Here is a 24,533-nt window from a genome sequence, read left to right on the forward strand (position 1 = left end):
GATCTGCCCAAAAGCTACCCATAACAGCAGGGATGTAGGTTGTAGCCGTGTTGGTCTAAGGACATAGGCAGACAAGGTTCCTTGGGTGAATCTGATATCTTTTATTAGACCAACCCAAATAGAGCACACACTAACTGCTGAAACTTCCTTAGCCTGATGAAGGGTTTTTGAACCCAAAAGCTTGCTTAATAACTATTCTCCAACTATTTGGGTTGGTCTAATAAAAGATATCAGATTCACTCAAGGAACCTTGTCTACCCATAACAGCATACGTTTACATCATTTTGGGGCAATACAAATGGACACAATGGAACATACCAAATGATGATCCATCCAGCAATCATCTGTGCTAGTCATGGCTCTGGTGATTATGGATATTGCAACTGTTCTAGGCATGCACAATGATGTAATCAAGTGCCAGTGTTTTGAGTGGGGGTGCATCCATGATGTCTTCCTTCTTTCCTTTTGGTGGAAAAGGAGTTCATGATGGTGAGGTTATATTCTGCATGCTTGCTCAGGAGAATTCTATTTGAATTGACTTTCCCCACCCCTTCCTTTCCAAGTGTTCCTTTCCACAGCTTAGAGTCCCTGCCCACTCTGGCTAGGGACAGGCATTCAAAAAGTCTGAGCCTGAATTGATTCAATCTTTGCAGGTTAGTCTAACCTGGGTAGGCTGAACCAGTTTGTAACTGGACAGACATTCTGTCTGAAATTTAGGCACATGCCTGTAGTGGCTCAGGCTAGAAGCCAGGGGATGCTAGAGAGCCTTCTCTTCCCTTACACAGAGCTGAACTGAGCGGGGCATGGCCAGGCCCAGGCCCAGGCAGGATGCTCTGATTAGGGAGGTCTGCCTGCAGCATCCCAGGCTTTTACCTGCTGGCTGCTCAAGGGGCAGCAGTGTTGCCAGCCCCCAGCCCCCTGCTAGCACTCTGAGGCAGGGTGTGTGTGCAGTGTATGCATCTGTTGATGAAATGGAGCTTTTCAATCTCCCTCTCCCCTGCTTCTTTATACTGTCTGCAGCAAACTAACAGGTGAGCAAGCTAGCAGGGAGCTGATAAGTGTTTATCACCCCATCAGCAAAACAATACCCTCTCTCCATTAATTCAAACTCTTCTTAAACAGCTTACTGACTGACCTGTTGATTAGCTCCCAAAAGTCCTAAGGGGTCACTGTTCTGTCTGCCTGTCCCACTAAAATTGAAGATGCACAGAGACATCTCTCAGCATTAGCTAGCATACTACATGCCTATGGTCCATGGGGCTAGGGTCTGTGCTGTGGGAGATAGGAGGGAGGGAGTGGATCCCTGCTTGTCCAGCAAGCAGTGAGGTGGGGTAGGACAGGGGGAAGCCTAGCAGACCCTGCTGTACCTGCAGTCTCTACCAGAGCTCCAGCCAGGGAGCAGAGGGGAGGGGCCAGCCCTGCTGTGGAGCAGAGAGTCCCCCCCAACCCAGAAAACATGCCAGGATGCTGTGGGAGTCTGGTTTATGTTAAAACAGCAAGGGGTCTGGGACAGACATTGCCTAAACTGGTTTGAGCTAAATCAGTTAAGTCTCATACTACATTGAACCAGGTTTCTCTCAAACTGGTTTCAGCCATTTTCAAACTGGTTTATGTGCACTGAACATCTGTTCTGTTACAGGTTTAAACTAGTTTCTGATCACTTAAACAGGTTTATGTGTAGTGTCTGTCCCTAGCCCCTAGCACTGAAATTGCCAAGAATTGTCTTATTTTCTTTGAAGACAGATGACAGGACTTGATTGAGTTTAGAATAACATTTTTCTTTTGTTTCATCGTCTGCATCTAGGGCTAGGGTATATGCACTGATGACTGTTGCATGTTGTCTGCTGGTCAGTTGTAGACAAAGGATCATGAGGTATTGGAGTAACAATTTTGGTCCTGATAACAAAACCAGTGCCATGAATGTGCCTTTGGGGGGAGGGGAGGGCATGAATGTGTCGGGGGGGGGTGTTGGCTTTTCCTTTCCCCCCCAAAAAAGTATAATTACTACCATGCTCTGTGAGCTGCTCTTGTTCTTCATGTCTGGCCTAAAGCAGTGCCCATATCAAACTGTGCAAGTTCTCTGTCCACAAGAGCTACCCTTAGTTCCAGTCACATAAAGCTAATTTCTTTATATAAAAGACCTTTGAAAACTGGCTATCACTAGAAGAATTTACCTTGGGAGAAGAAATTTATCCCAAGAGAAACTATGTCATCATTTGAAATGAAGTTGGTCCAATGAGTTTGCAATCTAATTGGAATGTAAGGCTCTTCAACTGGCAAGGAGTTTCATGTGGAGCTGTACATTCAGCTTAGGCAGAACCTGGGCTGAAATTTGTTGCTATGTTCTGTGATACAAATGTTTTTCATTTGTTCTCCTGTACTGGAAAGAAATATGATTTTAAGTTTAAGTACACTTTCCTTTTTTTCCCCCTTCCAGTTTTTTTCCTATACAAATTTACAAATGTTCTACGCAGAAAAACATAACATAGTAAACTTTATTGCCTTTTGGGATTCTAATAACTTAAGTGGATGTCTTCTGTTGCTAAACGTGGTAAATTTTAGTACTGAAAAAACAACTTTTTCACAGTGGGCATGTTTATACTGAAGAGCAGGAGGGGCTGGCAAGGGAACCCCTTGGACTCCTTCAGACATCCGCTCACATCTCAAACACACACACAGAGGGTCATTAAGCCTCTATACCTTACCAACTTCCCATTTAGATTCAGACACCCTAAGGTTAATTCCCTCCGGAAGCTGGCGTACTGCATGGCCCCGACCAGAGGTGCAAACTACCAATGAAAATTTCAGACATCTGTAAAGTCAACAAGAAGTAAATATATATTGACAAGTAACCACAACAAAACACTAAAACAACAAGCACAACAACCTACAGTACTATAAACAATATACAGTTATGGAGCCCAATACCAGTCTGTCACCCTAGGTGGCAGACTATCACCCTAGAGTGCTGATGGGCAGGGAAGGCCTGCTGTGCAGTATCTCACACCCCTGAGGATATCTATGCTGTTCCCTCGCTCTAGGTGGGTATTAAGCACCTCAACAAAGGGTAGGTGATACTTACCCTGACTGATGCAATGCAAAGAAGCAGCTGAGTGGCCAGCAAGTGCCTAGGTGATTTGGACCCTCTGTCATTGCTCCTGAGCACTGTCACAACATACCCTGTTCTCAATCGCTCGACAACCTCACCGAGAAACTCTGGGTTCCAGACAACCACAAACAATCAAGCAGTAGATCAGTTCCATATTAATGACACTTGCACACTCAGTCATATAATCTTTATAAGCCAAGCTCTTGCTTTGCAGAATCAAGTTCCCAAATGAAAGAACCCCTCTTATCCCAGAGAAAGAAGCCCCATCCACACTGACCCTGGACAGGTTTTTATAAGGACTAAATCACCCTACCTGTCCATCAAATGGAGATCCAATTATCCCTCTCCTACTTCCATCAAAGTCAATCATTATAAGGACTATACAATTCAAACTATGGCAACAACTCATTACCATAATGGTCCTAAATGTCCTATTCCCTCAGTTCCCAAAACAAACAACTTGTTTTCAAACACTCTCTGTGCAAGCTCAGCCTTTAAAAGTAGGTCATAACATCATTAAGGTTAGAAGTTTAGGTGTTCCAGAGAGTTCCACCCTCTAATCATCCTATGCATGTGTAGTCACATCAGGACTCCACTGTCTACAACACAAACCTGTGTTTTTATGTGTACCTAAACTTAATGTGCATTAAGGAAATTTAGGCGCAAGTCTACACGTGCATGTGCTAAGGCGCATTAACACGGGTATGCAGACTAGGGGCTAAAGTTAGTCCCAAGTCAATGAATACACACAGTATTAATGCACATTATAATGCGCTTTATGCAGGTATCACACATATGTTCAAATAGCCTAAAAGTTCCACTTTTGAAGCACATTAAGGGCACGCCTGTATAGACATGCACCCTTAATGCACCTTAAAATGGGCTAATGTGGATTAAATGTATATGTGTAGACATGCCTAGTGTGTATATAATTTTAGCTTTATATTTCAAGTTTTGCCAGTTGCTTGAACTCATTGTCTTTATTATAGCATTTTAATAAAAAGTCTTAAAGACCACATCCAGATGTTCAGGGGCATGTGCTTGCAGTGACAAAAATAGTAGTGGCACAACTTTATGCTGCTACGTTTTGCTGCTGTGCGCTTCCCTGCACGTGTACTATGAGGGACAAATTATCGCACTCTGGGCAAACTGCCCTTGCCTGGCTCCTCTCAGCTCTTGGCATGCCGGAGGAGCTGGGGCACAACTGCAGGGGTGGAGACACTCTGGCCAGCAGTCAGAGAATTTCCCTGGAGGAACGAGCCCCCTTGACTTCTGACGTACACTCCTGCACATGCATTTTGCTGCTTTTTTTCCTGGCCCTATGAGTGACTGGTGCCTCCTGAATCTTGGGGAGTACCCGCAGAAGCTGCTGACGGTGGCAGCCCTGTTGGGGGGCACAAGCCCTGCTGACAGCATCAGTGTCAGCTGTCAGGGGGGGCACGTGTACCCCTGTGCACCTCCTATCAGTTGCCTATGCCTGGCACTTTTTTTTTTGCTACCAGGATTTCCCAGTAAAATATTTTGGCCCCATGCTGCAAATTTGCAGCACAGGAGACATTTTAATATTCCCCATGTGCAGTTTGTGGCACCACAAAGAGGTTTGCAGCACTAGAAACCTCACGTGCCTGCATGTCTTGATGTGGCCAAAAAGCACCCTTTCAATTTGCTGGCCAGATTAGACAGGTACAGTTAATGGCTCAAAAATTCAATTTTCAATGGGACTTCAATATATTTTTAAATAAATGTTTGTTTTTACAAGCAGTTAAAAGCAAAATGGCTTTTAAATAACGTGACAAATTCTACCAGCCACTGTATTATCAGGCCAAACCATTTGGCATTAAATTCTCTTTATGCAATTTTTGTGGTGGCTGTTTGGCACAATGCAGAAACAAAACATTTTGGAGATCTGGTTGTTAGTTAAATATCCTCTTCTCTATTGTATCTAATTGCTGCAGTGCTTAACTTGCATTGTAATATTTTTTCCCTATGTGGTATGAACCATTAGGTAGCCTTTAAAAATGCTAAACTAAGTTATCTGGAAAGATGCCAATAAGGAAATAATTAAGGACTTGCTGGCATTTTTCTGTTTTAAAGGTCATGGAATAAGTCAAGACCTGGAAAAATACGGTATTTTAATTGAATGTATTTACAGTATTCAGATTCTGGTGTAATTGAGAGAGTGTTTCCCTAGAATTTATCTAAGATTTCTTTGCCCTTTTCCCCCCAGTAAAATGGCAGTTTATTTTTTTTTTCAGATGAAGGATCCAGTGAAGCCCATAGTGGTGGAACCGTAACAGCACATCACAATAGGTAACACCATTTAACTAGCATCAGCAAAATACTTTTCACAGACAGCCTATGACTTTGCGAATGGGGCAGCAGACAAGGGGTTATGTGAACTTACGTATGTTGGAGCACAAACATGTCACAGCCAATTTTAATCCTTAAGCCTACTTTTGTTTTGCAGGTTCTTGTTTGCTGCAGGTATCTAAATTTAGCCATATTTTTGTCAGCTAGAACTTACGTTACAGAAAAGAATGCTAGCAAATCTCAGCAGTGTCACACTTTATTAGTCATGCAAGCACTTAAAAGCAAGGTTAGAAACACAAAATTCCACAGATTTGTGGTGGCAGTTGTTTAAAAATGCCACACTGAGCCTTTTGGGATTTACCTCCTGAAACTGGACCAAGTTAAAGCATTAAATTTCTTGAACAATGCAGCTTTTTAAATTAGGAAGGAGTATTTAAATCCTAAAGAAAAGCTCCACTGGACATGTACACTCCTCTTTGCAACATTGAATCCATTACATTTTCTACCAGGTTCAAAGGCAGAAAATTTGTATTTGCTGACACTTCACTTTCTGATTTGGTTTAACTGCTACAGACTGGTTGCGTCACACAGATAAGCTAAACTGAGCCATGGCATCAAGTTTTAAGCACTCTCTCTTTGCCCTTATTTTTGATGTTGCTGTGTAGTCTGGCTATCTGTCAGTGTTGCATTGTTCCTTTCATAGGGGTTAGAGACCAGAAGACATGCTAGGCTGCTAGGCAGCAGAGTTCCAGATACAGGGGCTTTATAAAGGAGCTTAGAAGCACGTTGCAGCTGTGTTGGGTCTATGTTGAAGCTCAGTTGTTGAAGTAAAGATGATTTAAAAAATAAAAAGATTGCTAATGTCTGTTGTTCTGAGTTGCCCACTATAGTTAGTGCAAAGGAGAAAAGCCAGTCAAATTAGTTTTGTTGCTGTGGTGTTGTTTTTTCTTGATCCAGGATTATAAAACTGCAGACTCCCCAAATGCCTCTACCTGTAACAATTGCCAAAGTTGTACTTACACTCACTTCAGAATCGAGTGGAATAAAATGGTTCGGCTTGATGTGTGGTATTTTTCTTAGCCCTATTTAAATGTTTATAACTTTTTCATGTGTCAAATACTCTTCTTATGTACTTTGGAAAATCCGCTCTACACCATCTGGAAACTTGTGTCATGGGCAGAATGATTTCCCAGCTCAATTTCTAAAGTTTGCATTTCCTTTATAGGTCCCCACTCCCCATGTATTTGGAAGAACTTTGGAGCTTAATTACTAAATAGCTAGCTTGTGACTGGGCATTGTCACTCTCCAGGTCAGTGTGCAGCAAGAGATCCATATTCCCTCCACTGTGGTGAAAGGTAAGAACAACTTGAGGTAAGAGGAAATGAAGTTTAGAGGAGAACCAGAGGATATGTGACAGCAAGAGACAACAGCCTGGAAGTTGTTGCAGATGCCAGCTTGATGGAGACTAGCCACAGCAACGAGGTTGCGGCCAGCAAGCAACCAAATAGCGTAGAAAGGGAAGCAACACTGCAGTATATTAGTCTTCTGAAGTTCAGTGCTTCCAAGCTCTAGGTTGAGAACTTTGGGGGCTTTTTTCTTTGCTTGTTGTTTTTGCCTAACAATTTAAAAAAAATGTTGAGGCCAGGACATTTGGGCCTTTAATTTTTGGTAACCTTAGTAAAGAAACATCCTACATGTGAAAGCATTTCCTGGGAAACTAATAAAGTCTTGAATCTAAGGGGTCCAGTGTTTTATACCATCCTACAGTGCATGCTGCCGAGATATGGGAGGCTGGTGTGCCATAGCATACATGTTGTCAGTCAGCTGTGAGGTTGCTGCAATAATGAAAGATGAAGGAAATAGACTGAATTCTGCATCTCTTACTCATGTGAGTAATTTATGGTAAAGCCAGTGGGAATATTTGCATGAGTGCAAGAACACTGCAAGATCAGATGACAGGGCTCTTTGGTTACTGAGGAGGTGCAAAATGAAGCTTCAATTATAGAATCTTCTCATTTTCTCAGTAACAGCTTTCAAAAGTAGATGGAGAGGGCAGGAAGGGATTAAATAACTGCCTGTGCCTCCATATAGTGAATGGTTCTTACATAACTATCACTGGAGAACTTGAAAATGAGTAGAGCAGTAGTTATGCATCTGCTGTAACTTTTACTTTTCAAATAATAAGAAGAATTTTTTTAAGCTGGGCATTATTTTCATCATATCATATAGTTGCCAAAGCTATGAAGAAGCAAGTTTAAAGAAAATTTTAAATTGGAAGAGATCTAAAATGTTTCAGGCCTCAAGATTTAATACCTTATGCCAATTGCAATATTTGCTTTTGCCTCTTGTCTTTGTGAGATGTCCTTAGACTTAAGAATGTGATTTTTTGATTTTTCTTATGTTCTAGACAGTTTTATCCAACCTTTCTTGGCTCTGGCCTTAAACTTTATTCATTTATTGATCTCAGGCTTACTTGGGTTTCCCACATACAGCGGGGTTGGGTGGGGGGGGAGGGTTGCAAATATTTAACTGTTTCACTCCTTCCTGTGAGTTAGCATGCTAACCTGTGGCTTGCTGTGCAGGGCAAGCTCACCAGTGGGTTCATGGTCACTGACGATGGGGCCAATATGGGCAAGGTGGTCTGTGATGCCAACTTTGATAACATCCGCTGTGTGGCACACAAGTTGCACATTGTTGTCAGGGATGCCTTGGAGGGGGACAGGGCTGCCGGTGATGGCGCCAGCCAGCACCACCAGCAAGCTCATTTCCAAATGCAGGAAGGTGGCAGCTACCTCCACTGGAGCATCAAGGGGGGCAAGAAGCTGTGGGACAAACAAACAGAGCTGAACATCCTGCAACACAAAATCATGCAGGATGTGGAGATTAGGCAGAACTCCACATTCCTGATGCTGGAGAGGCTGGTGGAGCAACAGAAGGCCATCCATGAGATCGCCCTGCTCTGGGAGATTGGGGCTGGTCACCCCCTGAACAAAGTTATGTGCGATACCATCTCCCAGATCTCAGTGGTCCTCAAGCCCTTCCTTTAGGCCCCCAAGAGCCTCGGTGCTGCTGCTGCCCTCCTTAGCCAGGTGATCCCCACAGTGAGGGAACTTCAGAGACGAATGGCAAGCTTGCAGTGGATCAATGATCCTGGCTGGGGCCAGCCACTGTCACCAGATGTGCAGGCACTGGTGAGGCGGCTGAAGGAGGGCATCAGGAAATTGCTTGATATCCCTTGCAGTCCAGTGCAGTCCACGTGCTGGCTGCCATGTGTGACCAAAGGGTGAAGGGCCCTGGATCTGGCAGCCAAACACTGTATCAGCGGATGGAGGTGCTGGTAAAGGAAGTCAGGGAGGCAGAATGACAGAGGCGGGGGGACGTGGAACAGGGGGATACACTGTCTCATGCTAGCACATCATCCACAAGCCAATCTTGAGCTCCACCACAGGTGCATGCCTTCTGTGGTGGGGTCCAGAGCCACCAGACCCCAGCATGAGGCAGGTAGTGCTCACCCCTTGGTGGCTGCCTATGTTGCCGAGGATGTGGAGCCACTGGTGTGTGACCCCTTGGCCTACTGACCAGTGTGCCGAGTGAGAGGGTGTTGAGCATCCCTGGGGATGTAGTGACACCCCACCGCACCTGCTTGGACAGTGGTTTGGTGAAGCAGCTGGTGTTCCTGAAGGTGAACCTCCCGCTGCTGGGGTTCCCCAAGCTCCAGGTGTAGATGGACTGAGTGCCACCCTCCTCACTCTGTCCACGCCTATTTCCTTTTTTCCTCTTTCAAAAACCAGGTAATGCCCCGCTCTCAGCTTGAGTGGGCACTAACTGCATCACCAGCCAACAGGGGAAGAACATGTCCCTGGAGAGCTCTTACTCCTGCCAGGATGAACTTGGAGGTATGGCATGGTGGGATGGGGAAGGAGGAGGCACCAGGTCCTGGGCATGACCACTAAAACTGCACCCTGCCACTGTAGGGAGGGTTGGTGGCACTGCTGGCAGTGTGGCAGCCCTGTAAATGCCAGGACCAACGATCCCCTGGCTAAAGGTGGGTAGGAGGTACCATAACCTCCAGCTAATGTATGCACACAGTCCTCACTGTGGCCTCAGCGCGGCACACTGCCACGTTGTGCAGGGGCACCAGTGCCAGGAAGAGCACACCTGAACACACACACAGTGTCACTCACCAGTGTCACGAGTTTTGCCTGTCAACAGCCAGAGGTGCAGGGCCCCAGAGCCCAGAGTGCCCCTGCACCTATCTCGTTGGAACGTGGCAGGCTTCGTTGCCTCACCAGGGCTAGCAAGCCTGCAGTTTTAACCCCGCTGTGGCTTCACACATACACATGACAGGAGTTTTGCTCTCAAGATTTTGGGGTGCAGTTTATCCTAACCCCCTGCACCTATCTCCTTGAATGTTGGCAGGTGTCATGTGCTCAGAACGGGCTACCATTGCAGTATGTTTCATCAAAATCAAGTCAGAAATGACAAAGTTATAGCCTGTTTTGAACTTCCCCATTATAGCCTATGGGCGGAACGTCGAAACAGGCACGAAATGGGAAACTCTTGACGAAGCGACACAGAACAGCTGCTGTGACTCGAAACAAAAGTCGTGGCACACTCTGCAACTTCACTGGAACATAGATGTGTCTGTATGCCCTGGTCCTAACTTCTCATGTTCACTAGGTTGGCCAACTGAGTGTAGCATTGAGCAGCGGACTTTGGTCCTATAACATCTGCAGAGTGATTGTGACTGTGAGTGTGAGTGTGTGTGTGTTAGTGCTCTTTTGAATCTTATAATCAATAAACATGGCATCTTGACATATCTCCCTCATAAGGTCTCACTCATCACTCGAGGCAGCTGGTCATTTGTGCAACACAGAGGCAGCCACATGTGATGCCAGCCACATCACTCCTTTGTGCCTTATCTGCATTAGTCCAATGGGCAGCTAGGCTTGGATGAAATTTCCTTATTTAGCTGCCTACAGCGGAGTTCAAAATCATCTGGCCCCTTTCCAGCCATTGTGCAGGTTGCATGCAGAGCACAGTGCTATGACATCTGGCCCACGGGGGTGGACTTTGATGGCAGCAGCCTAAATAGTTGTGGCTGTCACAGTGGTGGCAACTAATTCTGCCACCAGGTACCTCACTGTCCTCTTCCTGGGCCAGACGGCATGGCTCCTCAGTCTAGAACCACCTGGTAGGTGCTATATTTGAGAGCCCTGGCCTGCAGTATTAATTTGTGACTTGAATATTTGAGGTAATGACTTGGTGTCAACTGTGATTTTGACTTGGTGATACCATTGCTCTGTTGTTAAAAAGCTTGGTGAAATGATGGAGCTAATTTATTATAAAACACTAAAGTGAGTATTTGCTTGCTTGTCCCTTGTAATAAAAGGCACAGCTGGAATAAAAAATATCTGGAAAAGCACCCCTCCTGCCTGGGAAGATGAGACTGCAGTGATGTCCCTGCCTAGCTCCAGCAGAGGGTTGGGCCGCAGGAGGCAAGAGAACGGGGAAGGTCCCAGGTAAAACAGGGCTGCTGCGGGGTTGGAGGAGAGGAATGGCTCCTGCTTCCCCCAGGCCTGAACTGTCCCCCGACCCTCTTATTTGCATTCATCTCATGTAGAGACTTGACTGTGTGTTTGACTCATCTTGTGCAGAACTTGTCCTGCTGGAGGACTGGGACAGTGTGAGCTGGAGAGAAGCACAGCAGAAGTTGAGCTGTGGGGGCTGGTCCTGAGGGATTCACCTTAGGGAGACGTCACTGGGAAGTAGAAATGAAAGTGGGGGTGATGCAAATACTTCTGGGAAGATTCCTAAAGGCTCTATGAACAGTCCTGGCTTATACTGCATCTCTTGACCTGAGAGAGGGCTCTGGGCTGTGGGTGAGGAAGAGTACATGCTGAGTTCATTGGTTTCCAACCAGCCTTGCACAGGAGGGAGAATCCCACCCCTAGGAAATCCCTCCCGGCACTAGGTGCCTGGACCAGGCAACAGAGACCTGTGCCACCCACTCTTCTCCCCACTTTCCTTCCCTTTGCCTGGGACAGGGCTGCTAAAACTCCTGCTGCCTGCGGGGACGGACCTCGGCCTTGCAACAGCACTTCCTGGAGGGGAGCTGAGCCGTGCAGGAAGTCAACTCCTGCTCCCTTTCCCTCCCAAGGAGCAGAGGTGGAGGGCGGGTGGTTTTTGCACGAGAAAGAGGAGGACAAGGATTAGGACACAAAAGGACTCCGCTCTGTGGCCCGTACGGGGATCGAACCCGCGACCTTGGCGTTATTAGCACCACGCTCTAACCAACTGAGCTAACCGGCCACCGTACGACAGCTCCTGGGACTAGCAGTCATTCAGACCCGCCCCTCTCTCACTGCCCGGCTCCGCCCAGCAGCTGCCGCAGGACACGGGCAGCAGAGGAGCAGGCCATGAGCGCCGCCGGCCCCTGTCCCAGGCAGCGGGCTGCTTCCGTGCTCCGCCGCCGCCAGAGCGCACGGACCTAACCCCGTGCTGTCCAGGCTCCTCCAGCCCAGCCCAGCCCAGCCCAGCCCAGCCCTGCGCTGGTCACAAGTGTCCCCTGGGGCCCGTGGCTGCTGATCCTGTGGGGACACAAGTGCCTGCGCTTCCCTGCTCCAGCAGTGCCAGCCCTGCACCAGCCCTCGCAGCACTCGCCATGCTGGGTCCCAGCAGGATGCATGGAGGGGGAGGCTGCCGGGGGGAGTGGTGCACGGGGCATGGAGTGGGAGGCAGGAGTGGCCGGGCTGAAGGCTGCAAGGAAAGCCCGTGTGTGTGGGGTCCCGGGGTTTTATTTGCTGCCCCGTGGACCTGGCAGGGAAGCGCTGGTGGAGGGAGCACGGGGAGGGGCTGTGGGGTTTGGTGAGAGGGAAAAGCAGCACCACATCATTGGGGCATCCAACCTGGGGTGCCCGTGGGACAACAGGGACACTCACCATGACCCTGACAAGGACAAGGCTGGTGCTGGAGCTGTCGCTCAGCCCTGGGCCATGGAGAAGGGAGTCAGGCTCCCAAGAGCCAGCTGTTGCCAGGAGCGGGACAAGGACGTGTCTTGTGGCCACTGTAGGGGCAGGTGCAGCTGGGAGAAGGCAGGTGGGGATTTGGCCTTGTCCAGAGGTGTTCTCAGGCTGGACAGCTGGTGCTCACCCTCTCACACTCCAGCCCCTCTAACGGTGCCAGGACATGTGGGGATGAGGACGGGGCTGAGCCCTCTCCAGGGGCTTGGCAAAGGCTGCCGGGCATCGGTCACATGGAAGGTCACTCCTGTGTGAATGTCCCATGTCCCTCTCTTCCCCCTGAGCCTCCTTCCATCTCCTCTGCCTTGCCTCTGCCTCCCTTCAGCTGAAAAACCCCAAGTGCGAGGGGCTCATCTCCACTCGGGGCTGCACTGTCTGCCAGTGTGGTGAGCAGGGCGAGCGAGTGTGAAAGGTTTCATCTGCTGGAGCCTGCGATGAACCGGAGCCAAGATCGCCCCTCTCTGCTGCCCCGGCTCGGCCTGCTTGTGCAGAGAGGGATCCGTGGGAGCCGCTCCCCACCTGTCAGCGAATGCAGTGGTTCTCCACCTGCTACCTTATTTGTCCCCTGCCGAGCGAGGCGGCAAAAGGGAAACTGGAAGCCCTGCCATGGCACTTCCGTTTTCGCGGCCACAAGCCAAGTCCCACTTTTTCCACCGTGGCCTGGGCCAAAGCAGCCTGCGTGGGGCCTCCCTCCCTATCCCCTGGCACACTTATGCTGGGGTGTGAACGCCCTTGTGCACCGGACTCAGTGGGAGGGGTGGCAGCAGGAACTTCTGGTCTATGAAGGTAAAGTCCGAAATGCAGCACCCGCCAACACCCTGCGTGTGTCTCGCGTACCCCAAGGGTACACGTACCACAGGTTAAGAAACACTGGCCTAATCCAACTCTTGGTGCACCTGAGCAAATTCCTGAACCAAGGGAAAAAGCCTCCGCCCCTCTGGACTGGAGAGATCCTCGCTGTTTTTCTTGTGCATCATGTTTCTCTTCCCTGCCTTCCCTCGCAGTCTGGATATTGAGGGCTGAGGAAAGAAGCAAAAGTTGGGGGAAAGGAGAAGTAACTGCATTGGGCGGGAATCGAACCCGGGTGAACTGCTTGGAAGGCAGCTATGCTCACCACTATACAACCAACGCAGGCCAAGGCTATGGTTGCCAAACAGCTAAACAAGGAGGAAACCCTGCTTCTGTGTTTCTGTTTCCCAGGGCCCTAGTCCTGCTCCACTCCTGGCTTCTCAGATTTCTCCAACTGGGGATATGGGATCATGTCAGAACCTGTGGATTTGCACCTGCTCCTGCCCATCCCGGACTGGTGCAACCCGGGGAGTGTCCAGCCTTCCCTGGACATCAGAGGAGGGTCTGGGACCACAGAGCTGGGAGAGAGGAGCAGAGCCCAGCCCAGGAGCAGACCCTGAGCAGGGAGGTGGCACAAGCGGGTGTGTTGCATGGGAGCGGGGATCCCTGCAGGTCTCGGGAGAGGGTCCAACTGGTCTGAGTTGCTGGGCGGGCTCCAGCCTTGGGCCAGGTGGGGCCGGTCACTATTCTCCCTCCAGTTTCAGCCACAGTGCTCATTTTCATTGGGTCCCTCCGGTCCTTGGCACGGTTATTTGTAGCATTGTTCTTTCACCATCTCATTTCCATCAGCCCTTGTCTTCCACAGGCCTGAAGAGACTTGAGGCCGTGAACTGGGAGCTAACTCTGCACACAAGGGGCAAGGCCTCAGGAGGAGTTGAGCTGCCTTTGGTGCCCGAACATCGCAGGCTCCCACTACTTCGCTCGGCTCACACCAGGCAACTGCCTCCCACCCCAGCTGAGAGTGGCGGCAAGGCCTGGCTTCATCTCTGCTGGGCAGGTCGGAGCTGGCCGGGCATGGGGTGGGCACTTCCAACCCCAGCGTCCCTCCTGCCGAAGCGGAGGCTGCAGTATAAAATACTTGTGTTGTCAGAGGCAGGTCATAGATTCATAGTTTCATAGTTTGTAGGGTAGGAAGGGACCTTGACAGATCATCAAGTCCGACCCCCTGCCATGACAGGAAAGAGTAGTGGGGTCAAACAACCCCAGCAATTTGTTCGACTAGCCTCCTCTTAAAGACCCCAGGGTAGGAGCCACCACCACTTCTCTTGGAAGTTGGTTCCAGATCCTAGCCGTCCTGACAGTGAAGTAGCGCCTCCTGATGTCTAGTCTGAATCTACCCTCTGATAGCTTGTGAGCATTATTTCTAGTCACTCCTGGTAGTGCTCTGGGGACAGGGACTCCCCCAATGATTGCTAGTCCCCCCTGACTAGTTATAACAGGCCACTAGATCCCCCCTCAGCCTTCTCTTGTGGAGGCTGAACAGGTTCAGGTCCCATAGCCTCTCCTCGTAGGGCCTGCCCTGCTGCCCCCCATCACGCTGGTGGCCCTCCTCTGGACCCTCTCAATGCTGTCCACAACCCCCCTGAATTGCGGCACCCAGGACTGGATGCAGTACTCCAACTGCAGCCTGACCAGTGTCGCATAGAGGGGGAGGATCACCTCCTTGAACCTGCTTGAGATGCATCTGTGGATGTATGACAAGGTGTGGTTGGCCTTCCTGACAGCGTCCCCACACTCAGCCCATGTTCATTTTGGCAGCAATAATGTCTCCAAGATCCTTTTCGGCCTCTGCACTGACGAGAAGGGAGTTCCCCAGCCTGTAGGTGTGCTGCTGGTTCTTCCTCCCCAGGTGCAGCACCTTGCACTTGTCGGTGTTGAAACCCATCCTGTTCTCATCCGCCCACACCCGTAACCTGTCTAGGTCCAATTGCAGCCTATTCCTCCCTTATAGTGTGCCCACATCCCCCCACATCTTAGTGTCACCAGCAAATTTGAACAAGGTGCTTTTTATCCCCTCGTCCAAGTCACTGATGAAGATGTTGAACAGTGCAGGTCCGAGGACTGAGCCCCAGGGGAACTGTCCCTGTGGGGGATGCAGAGCCTTGGAGGGGATGGCGGCAGCTGGTGCCATGGGCAGAGATGGCGCAAGAGCAGGTCCTGGGGCACCGCTGTCGCAGAGCAGTGGCAAGAGCTGTCTGTCCACAACCCGAGGCAGGAGCAGGTGGCAGGGCTGCATTTCCAACGCAGAGTCCCTCCAGCCGAGGCACAGGCTGCAGTACTAAATACTTGTGCTATCAGAGGGGATCATGAAGATGCTATTTGAAGCATGATGACAATTTTGGAACAGGAACAGCAGAGTGGCGCAGCGGGAGCGTGCTGGGCCCATAACCCAGAGGTCGATGGATCGAAACCATTCTCTGCTAAATGCTTCTTTTTTTTTTGCTCTTTCTCCTCCTGAGGATGTGCTGTGCTTTTCCCTCAGTCCTGAAGCTTTGTTCCCGGCTTGGCCACACGGTGGCGCCAAAACCAGGGCACGGGCTCCACCGACCCCTTGGACCCAAGGAGCTGCTGCGTGTCCAGACTTGTGAAAGAGGGTTTCTCAAGCAGGGACTGTGGCACCCTCGGGCACCTTGAGATCCTCAGAGAAAGTCTGAGTCTCTCCAAGGCAATGTTAGATGTGGAGGAAGTGTGCAGAGCCTGCCAGAAAGAGCTACTGAGATAGGAGGGATCCCGGGCTTCCCACACAGACAAGCTGGCTGCTGGCTGGGAGTCTGGACCATCCTGCTTAGACTCTTGGGTTTTCCCACTCAGCAATGGTTAATGCTTAATTCACTGGTGCAGGAGATATGCCCCACAGGCCAGATTCACCCTGTGGATCCTCTTCCCCCAAGCCTCCCTTTCTGCATCTTGGTATGCCAGAGAGAAGAGTGGCAGTGGGTTCCAGGTGCTCTTGTTCGCTGTGGGTCCACTGGGAAGAGGTGCTAGGAGTGCGGCCCCACCTGCCACTGCCACTGTCCCTATGCAAGACGGGCACCCCAGCTGCTGCTTCCCTGTCGAGCTGCCTGGCCTCTTACTGGAGGAGCTGGAAGCCGGGCTGTGACCCTCTCAGGTTGCTGCTCCGATCCTTGCTGGAGCTGGGGAGCCTCTCCTACTGGCCACAGCCTCTCATAGGTGACCCAGGAGCCCAGTGGGGAGCCTCTCCTGCTGGCTGCACGCCGCACTGCTGAGGGTCCAACTGCTGCCTGCAGGTCCCACTCCTTCAGGTGCTTCTGGGGCAACTGCTCCCACCCCACTGGCTCAGCTCTTGCCAGGTCTTTGAAACTCCTTCCTTGTGGTCCCTCAGTGGTCTTCCCTTGAGTCAGCTATGCTGCCCCTTTTATCCCCCTCCAGGTGACCCAAGGGGCCAATCAGGGGACATGGAGGGTGCGTTTCTGGGGCCTGATTGGTGAGGAAGGGGAATCCCAAGTCCGCCAATCATCTTTTGCCCTTTCAAAACCCCTGGGCTAAGTCACTGCCAGCTAGCCCATCCCAGTAGGAAATGTGCAGGAGGCAGTTCAAATGCATCATAGGGCAGAGAGCAAAGTGTTGGGAGGACACAAGTGAAACATGCACACCAGGTTAGCACCAGAGTGACCCTGCACCACACTACACAGCGCAGCCCATTGAAGAGCAGCTTGTCAAGAGCTGCTTGGCTTCAGTCTAGTTCTTCTCTGCTCCTCCCGATGGTGCAGCTACTCACTTGCCCTGCAGCCAGACGCACCTTTACCCCTTCCAGTTGCGAAAACATAACAAACACCTGAGCCCATCAGCTGGGGACACCAAACCTGATGTTTGGTGCTGGGGTGGTCACCCCTGTAGCTCCTGCCCAACCGGGGTCCTGGCCCTGGCCCCAACCCCAGCTCTGGCCCTGGCTGTGGAGAGCAGGGGCTTGGTGCAGGGTGGACTCTTCAGGCCTTGATGACGATCTGCGCAGGAGCCTTGAGGCTTTCCCCTCCCCAAAGCAGTCAGGGGCTGCAGAGACAGACAGAATATGATCAGTGCCATATCCTGGGACACCTCTGCCTGTGTTTCTGAGGGTGGATTTTGTCCCTCTTCTATAGTTGATGGGCTTAGTTTTTCACCAGGTACCAGGGATTTCACAGGACCACATCGAGTGGTATCATGCACCCCTAATCTCACACAGAAACTTGCACACATGCACCCAGTTTGGGCCTGGGACCCTGGGGGTGAGTCTCTTCCACAAATACGGTATGACTGGGCCTGGCTTCTGTGGCAGAAAGGGAGGCATCTTTCCCCTCTTCTTCCAAATCAGTCTCTTTCCAAGAAAGAAATACAGGAACTGGAGACTGTTGCAAGTGAGTTTTGGGACCTAGCGTCCTGGGAAAGCACTCTATTCCCAGCTCCCTAGGTTTCCTTTGGCCAAGGGGCTGGGGGTGAGGGGCAGTATGTGAGGGCATGGGCAGCAAAGGTAATCAAACTCTGGCATGAATGCATCTATGCATCTTTAACAAAACCTGGGATGGCCTCCTCCCAATTCATTCAGCTGTGGTGAGCCCACAACTGGAGTACTGCACTCAGTTCTGGGCCTCCCAGTTCAGGAGGGATGTGGATAAGCTCAAGAGAGTCCAGAGGAGAGCCACCATATTATCGGTGACCAAAAGAGAAACCTTCTGAGGAGAGGCTGAGGGACATGGGACTTTTCAGCCTGAAGAAGAGAAGGCTGAGGGGAAACTTGGTGGCAGCCTGGAAGTACATAAGGGGAGTGCATCAGGACCTGGGAGGAGAGTTGTTCACCAGGGCCCCCTCAGGAATAACAAGGTCCAATGGTGACAAGCTCCTAAAAGGCTGATTTCAATTGAACATAAGGAGAAACTTTTTTATGAACTTAGTGTTCAGCGTCTGGAACAGACTCCCGCGATGTCTTCTGCCCGGCGCAATCCCCTGTCCATGTGACTTTCAGCCCTGTGGTGGGTGCATTCATGTTTCCTGGGATACCTGTGGTGTGCTAGGGGATAAAAAAAGAAAGAAAGAAAGGGATTTTCAGAAGCCAGGCTGCTGAGTGAAGAGGAAGAGCCTGTCACTAGGAGGAAAGGTAAGCCGGCTCCTTGAAAGAGTGACGGGAGTCAGGCTGATGACAAGGGAGATGGAGATTTATGGACAGCTGACTGAGGAGCAGAGGTCCCAGTCAGTGCTTTTCAATCAGTTTGTGTCCTTTATCAGAAGCGCCGTGCGGCAATACAGGAACCTCCAAGCTCAATCAAACAGACTGTGTTAAAATGTTTCTGAGTGAACTTCAGTCTCACCACCGGAAATCAGTGAGCGAGGGTGAAGAGGATATAGCCAACTCCATCTGGAAAGTCAACACCTGGTGCAGGTTGTTCAAAGACCCCTTGGGAGGGGAAGTGAAGAGAGAGAATGAAAAGGAGACGTATGCAACTAGACCTGGAGACAGCGAGAAGGACTACAACAGGACCAGGACACTGGCTCCACCTAATGCTCAACACCCAGGAGCTTTGCAACTCAGTAACCTCTGGACTTGTCTAGCAAGGGGCATGAGGGCAGGCAGGGGATGTGGCATATGCACAATGACGGCAGCCCTGCCCTGTTGCTCTTGTGGTGGGCGAACGTTGGTGCTCCTGCACTAAGGCACCGACCTCACTGCACCCAACTGACTTCCAGGCTCCGAGTGCCTCTTTGGGGGTGCCTCACATCTGGCCGACCCCCTTCCTGGAGCACACCCACTAGCCTGGCGGTAACGCTACCAACACCCAGGCTCTGGATTGATCAGAACTCTGTGCCTCCTGGGAAACACAGGCCTAGTAGCCCTTGAAGGTACTTGACCCACTTCAAGAACTTGGGGATCATTCCTCAGTTTTAAGCACAAATAGTGTTCCCCCTTAATCAGCTGAACCAAGGGGACCCAATGCATAACCTAGCCCCTCTCCCAAGAAGTAGATTACTAAGGAGTATCATCCAGAGGCAGGTGGAGATTGCCTCTGGAGGCAGGCAGTACATTGATCATAAGTTTCAAGAGAAAGTGCAAGTTTCAGATGGTCCAGCTTCTTTCTCTGAGTTTTTCCATCCTGGCTACTGCCACTCCTTCTGGGCAGTCCTTAACTTACATAGACCTTTTGACCTCATTTCCCTGGTCCAATGGAGGCCAGCAGCTGTTGGCTGCCAGACAACCAATTTGAAAAGCATCACTGGTTGCTGGGGAGACTGGCGGGGTCTCTAGCCCCATCCCAGTAAAGTTGGCCTTGCTTTGAACAATAGGGAACATAAACTCCTGACCTAGGTATGTGATGGCAGTCAGGTAGGCAGAGGGAGCAGGTTATCCCCTCCCTCAGGAATGTATCCAGCTCAGGTTACAACTCACGGTCACCTGACAAAGGGGGACGAGTTGTGTGCCCTTTCAGTGACCAAGTTAGCCAAATTGTCACATAGCAGAGTCGTGGGGCAGAGACAGAGGTGGCATTCTGCCACAGCCCTCGCACCTGCCAGGCTGTCCAGCACCTCCCTAAAGCCTTCCTTCTGTTCCAGGGCTCAGGGTCGCTTTCTTCCCAGGCACTGGAAGCACTGCCCAAGCAGGGATCAGTGTCGGTGTGGGGAGCAGGATGGACAGACTAAGAGCTGTGGTATGACTGCCCAAAGGAGGATCTCATTGGCTTGTTCCCTGGGCAGGAGTGTGTCAGTGATGGGAGTTGAGGTGGAGCTCAAAGGGGACCGGCGTCTCCAGTGTTTTCCTAAGGAATGAGGGACTTGTCAGGACTTGGGAACTAAAATACCCATGAGGGTTTCAGGCCACATTTCTGCCCAGACTTCATTGCCTCAGGGAATGGCGGTAGAACGGAAAGAGGAAATGGAAGAAGAACCCCTGGGGCACAAGAAATCCCACCTTGGGTCGGAGCTGGGGTTGCCCCATCCATGAGGTTGTGTGGACATTGGCAGACAGAAAGGTGGCAAGGTGCTGAAGAGGGAGAGGTTACTTGCTGGTGAATATTTCTTCCTGTGTCCTCTGTCAAACCTCCCCTGGCATCACCTGCCCTTGCCGGCTGTATTTCACACCCCTCAAAGAATCTGTCCTTGAGGAATGTGGCAAATCTCTTTCCACGCTGGGTGTACTTTCAGCCCCTCCAACCTCCCAGGGAGACAAGGTCTTTGGAGTCAGTGCATGCTGTGTAAGGAAGGACTTGCTCATGTTTGTAGATGTGATGGTGGAAAATCTAGGTGCTGCTCAGCGAGACTGTCCCCCATGAAGATCTTCTGTAGTTCCAAGACAGAGAGGACTTTTGTGGTGGAAGGGCACGTCCATGTGCCACCTCCCTCTGGCTTGTGTCTGCAGAGGTCAGCGACCTCAGCACCGTGACTCTGATCAGTGCTGGCAGGGTCTCAATGGAGGAGTATAAATGCTTCACTCCCACTGCTCCAGAACAGCAACTTGTTCCAGGTCGGCTGCTGGGGTGGCAGAGTTGGCATCTGCCCAGGGCATTTGCTCTTGCATGATCTGATGTCAGTTCCAAACTTGTCCCTCACCCACATTTCATGCCAATATTGGGATAACCAGCACCCGAGGGATCCATCTCTCCCCAAAGCACCCACAGACTCCTCCCAGGTCCCTACAAGTCTCACAGATAAAGGGGAAGAGGTCCAATGGCAACACTGCCACACACAAAATAGACATCGTTGGAGCGTACCAGTCTGGGTAACTTATGGTAGGGGTGATCACTCCCATGGGTATCCTCAGTGACCACGGAAACTCACTCAATTCCCTAACTAGGCACCCATCCATGGCACTAGCTTGTTGGGAACAGGGAGCTGGCCCTGGGAGATCAGGTTCAACTGATCCGTCACCACTTGTCTAGCATCAGTTTTGGGAATCATTGCTTCCCAGCAGAGAATGCCCAAGCCTGCCTGAGCTTCTGAATTCCTGGTGGCTTCATGTTTCCTTCCAGAGTAAGAAGGCCCTATAATATTAAAGACATATTCTACCCTTGAGTCTACATTCCCAAGTAATCCAGACTGCATTGGTGGAGAGACCTGTGCTCTTCACTGTAGCCTTTGTGCCAGATTTTGTGGCATTTGCAAATGGCATCAGTGATGATTTATATTTCATTCCAAGCTCATTCCACGCTCCTGAAAGCTCAAGTCAGGACCCAATCAGCCCCTGTGGGACAGATCACACTTGAAAGGCACTGGCACAGTGAAGATGCCTCTTTTACAATTGTATTCTTAGACCTACTGCTTAGTTCATTTTTGATGTGGTGAATAGGAGCCATGCTTGTAACTTGGGCCAGCTCTTTTGTACACAAATTATGACAGGTATCCTCACTGTAGGTCCTGTAATGTAGGTCTGGGTAGGGCAACATGTCAATGAAAACTACAATGAACTATGTCTGCACCTGTTCCCCAGTGCTTCATGTCCCTAAGTCCCTCTCACCACATCTCCTCTCGGGCCTTGGTGCCCGAGTCATGCTGGCCCCACCAAAGCATTCCCTGGAGAAGTGAAGCCCCGTGCACCATTCCCCACAACCCATCCCTGAAGCTTCCCACGGGAAAGGTAAGGAAGGTCTGGGGTCCTTTTCAGAACCTGGCTGGCCTCAGGTACAGAGAAATGGGGCAAGTGAGAGAGTAGTTCTTATCCAAAGTAAGGTAAAGAAGGAGGGAAATGTTGGCACCCTGTAGCAAGAAACCCTTTCGTCTGCCCCAGCCCCCGCTTCAAATGTGGAGCTCCTCCATATGGCTAAAGCCCCTCTTTTAGTAGTTGCTCCCTTTTGGGGATGCTTTCTCTTTCCTACCTTTTCTTCCTTCCTCTCTCTTTTCTTTTTATTATATCATTATTATTTTTATATAAGGTGCATTTGTAGTGAAAATACAGTTGTAGATACTTTTACAAATGTACTTTATGTTTAAAGGTAAGTTGTACCATTGAACAATGTTAGCAAGAACAGGAATCTCTGTATGGAGTAGGTCCCTGAATGAATCGTGGTTGGTTGTGGAACACAGTAGCCAGTCTGGAGAAGCATGTTAATGAGTGGGAATTAACACCTACAAAATTACAGGCCAAGAAGAGGAAAGAATTAATAAAGAGCTAGGAATTCCAGGAAACTTCACTGTTAAAGGTGTGAAAGCCCCCGTTTGAACTAATCAAGGCTGGAAACAGACCCTCAGGGCTGAAATCCCTGCTGATCAACCACTTCTAGAGCTCTATTCATCACAGTAGTGAATCAATCAAAATTCATCAATGAACTTCTGAGACTGCACGTACGTGCGGATGTGACCCCTGGGACTGACAGCTGCCATCCAGCAACTACCAAGAGGGATATCCCTCGAGGTCAATGACCCCTGGATTGGGTAAGCCTGAGAACTGGGGAGTCACCAAAGTCTGCCAGAGAGGGATAAAAGGCAGCAAAGAATATCCTACAATGATGCTCTCTTTGACGTGACCAACACCCTGCCTGTCAAGCCAGAAGGACCAGCTGGTGACCCCCTTCCAAAGCAACATCACGCTGTAAGAAGCCTCAACTAGCCATCGATGGTGGACTCCAGCACTTGGGGATAGGTATATCTTCATTCCGGTGCTTAGTATTCATAGCTAGCTACTGTGTGTGTGTTTGTGTGCGTGAATTTGTGTGTTTGGAGGGATCACCACCAAGGTTTATGGTCTGACTTTTGCATCCATCCAATAAACTCAAATTTTATGATGATCCTGTGAGTTGGTGCTTTGTAGCCATAGGAAACTCATTGCCACAAATGATAGCAGTGTGTTCCAGGTAAAGGTGATCTACCCATCTGAGGACAGTTATGTTGCCAATCTGGCAAGAAGTGCGTATAGCTGCCACATTGGAATCCAAGATGGCTGCTGTGAATTCCCCTTGTGGTCAATATTTCAGACCTCAGTAGCGATAGAAAATTTTGAAAAATTGCTACATCAGCTCTGTTCTGTTTCATATTACCTCAATAAAAAAACCTGCCATGCAGATGGTTGACACCAGACTCTCCTACATCGTCCGTAAAGAAACATTGCTATGGTGCAGATAGCATCCCAGAGTCCAGTGCAGCACGGGCGGTACTGGTAATATAAACAACCTTCATTTATAAATCTGTATGGATTCATACGTTCTCTTTGGGAGAAGAGATTGATGTCATATATCTTGACTTCAAAAAAGCCTTCGAGCTGGTATCCCATGATCACCTCCTGGTGAAAGTGGCCAATCGTGGCTTTGGGACCACCACGATCCATTGGCTGGGAAATTGGCTCTGTGGTCAGACCCAGAGGGTAGTATTTGATGGAAATCAGTCATAATGGTGCCCTGTTACAAGTGGGGTCACCCAAGGCTCTCTCCTTGGACCCATATTGTTCAAGATCTTCATTAATGATGTGGACATTGGAGTCAGAAGCAGACTGGCCTAGTTTGCCGATGACACCAAACTTTGGGGCAAAGCATCCACATCTGAAGACAGGAGGGTGATCCAGGCTGACCTGGACAGGCTCAGCAAATGGACGGATGAGAAACTGATGGTGTTTAACATTGAGAAATGCAAGGTTCTCCATCTTGGGAGGAAAAACCTGCAGCATCCTTATACATCATTGACCACAAGACGAACATGAGCCTGCATTGTGATGCTGCGGCTAATAAAGCCACCAAAACACTACATTGCATCCATAGATGCTTCTCAAGCAAATCCCAGGACGTCATTCTCCCCTTGTACTCGGCCTTGGTGAGGCTGCAACTGGAGTACTGCATCCAGTTTTGGGCTCCACATTTCAAAAAGGATGCGGAGAAGCTTGAGAGAGTGTAGAGGAGAGCCACACACATGATCAGAGGCCAGGAAAACAGGACTTAAGGAGAAAGGCTGAGAGCCATGGGACTCTTCAGCCTGGAAAAGCGCAGGCTCAGGGGTGATCTGGTGGCCACCTATAAGTTAATCAGGGCTGCTCACCACCATCTGGGGGAACGTCTGTTCACCAGAGCACCCTAGGGGATGAGAAGGTTGAACCGTCACAAACTCCTCCATGACCGTATCAGGCTGGACATAAGGAAGAACTTCTTTACTTTCTGAGCGCCCAAGGTTTGGAATAGACTGCCACCAGAGGTGGCTCAAGCACCTACCTTGAACACCTTCAAGAAACATTTGGATATTTATCTTGCTGGGATCCTATGATCCCTGCTGACTTCCTGTCCCTGAGGCAGGAGGCTGGACACCATGATCTTCCGAGGTCCCATCCAGCCCTAATGTCTTTG

The 24,533-nt window shown here is 49.9% G+C and overlaps 1 long non-coding RNA gene and 1 other non-coding gene across 2 annotated transcripts; one reads left to right on the forward strand and one right to left on the reverse strand.

Moving 5' to 3' along the window:
* Window positions 1-1,995: 1,995 nt before the first annotated feature.
* On the forward strand, window positions 1,996-10,219 carry LOC132243835 (uncharacterized). The gene is made up of 4 exons (XR_009455410.1): window positions 1,996-5,419; window positions 6,645-6,774; window positions 9,211-9,315; window positions 9,839-10,219. It is a non-coding gene; the product is annotated as an uncharacterized LOC132243835 (long non-coding RNA).
* A 1,438-nt stretch (window positions 10,220-11,657) lies between these two features.
* On the reverse strand, window positions 11,658-11,731 carry TRNAI-AAU (transfer RNA isoleucine (anticodon AAU)). Its single transcript has one exon. It is a non-coding gene; the product is annotated as a tRNA-Ile (tRNA).
* Between the last annotated feature and the right edge of the window lie 12,802 nt (window positions 11,732-24,533).

The sequence above is a fragment of the Alligator mississippiensis genome, chromosome 11 (genome assembly GCF_030867095.1).
Source record: "Alligator mississippiensis isolate rAllMis1 chromosome 11, rAllMis1, whole genome shotgun sequence".
NCBI classification, from domain to species: domain Eukaryota; kingdom Metazoa; phylum Chordata; order Crocodylia; family Alligatoridae; genus Alligator; species Alligator mississippiensis.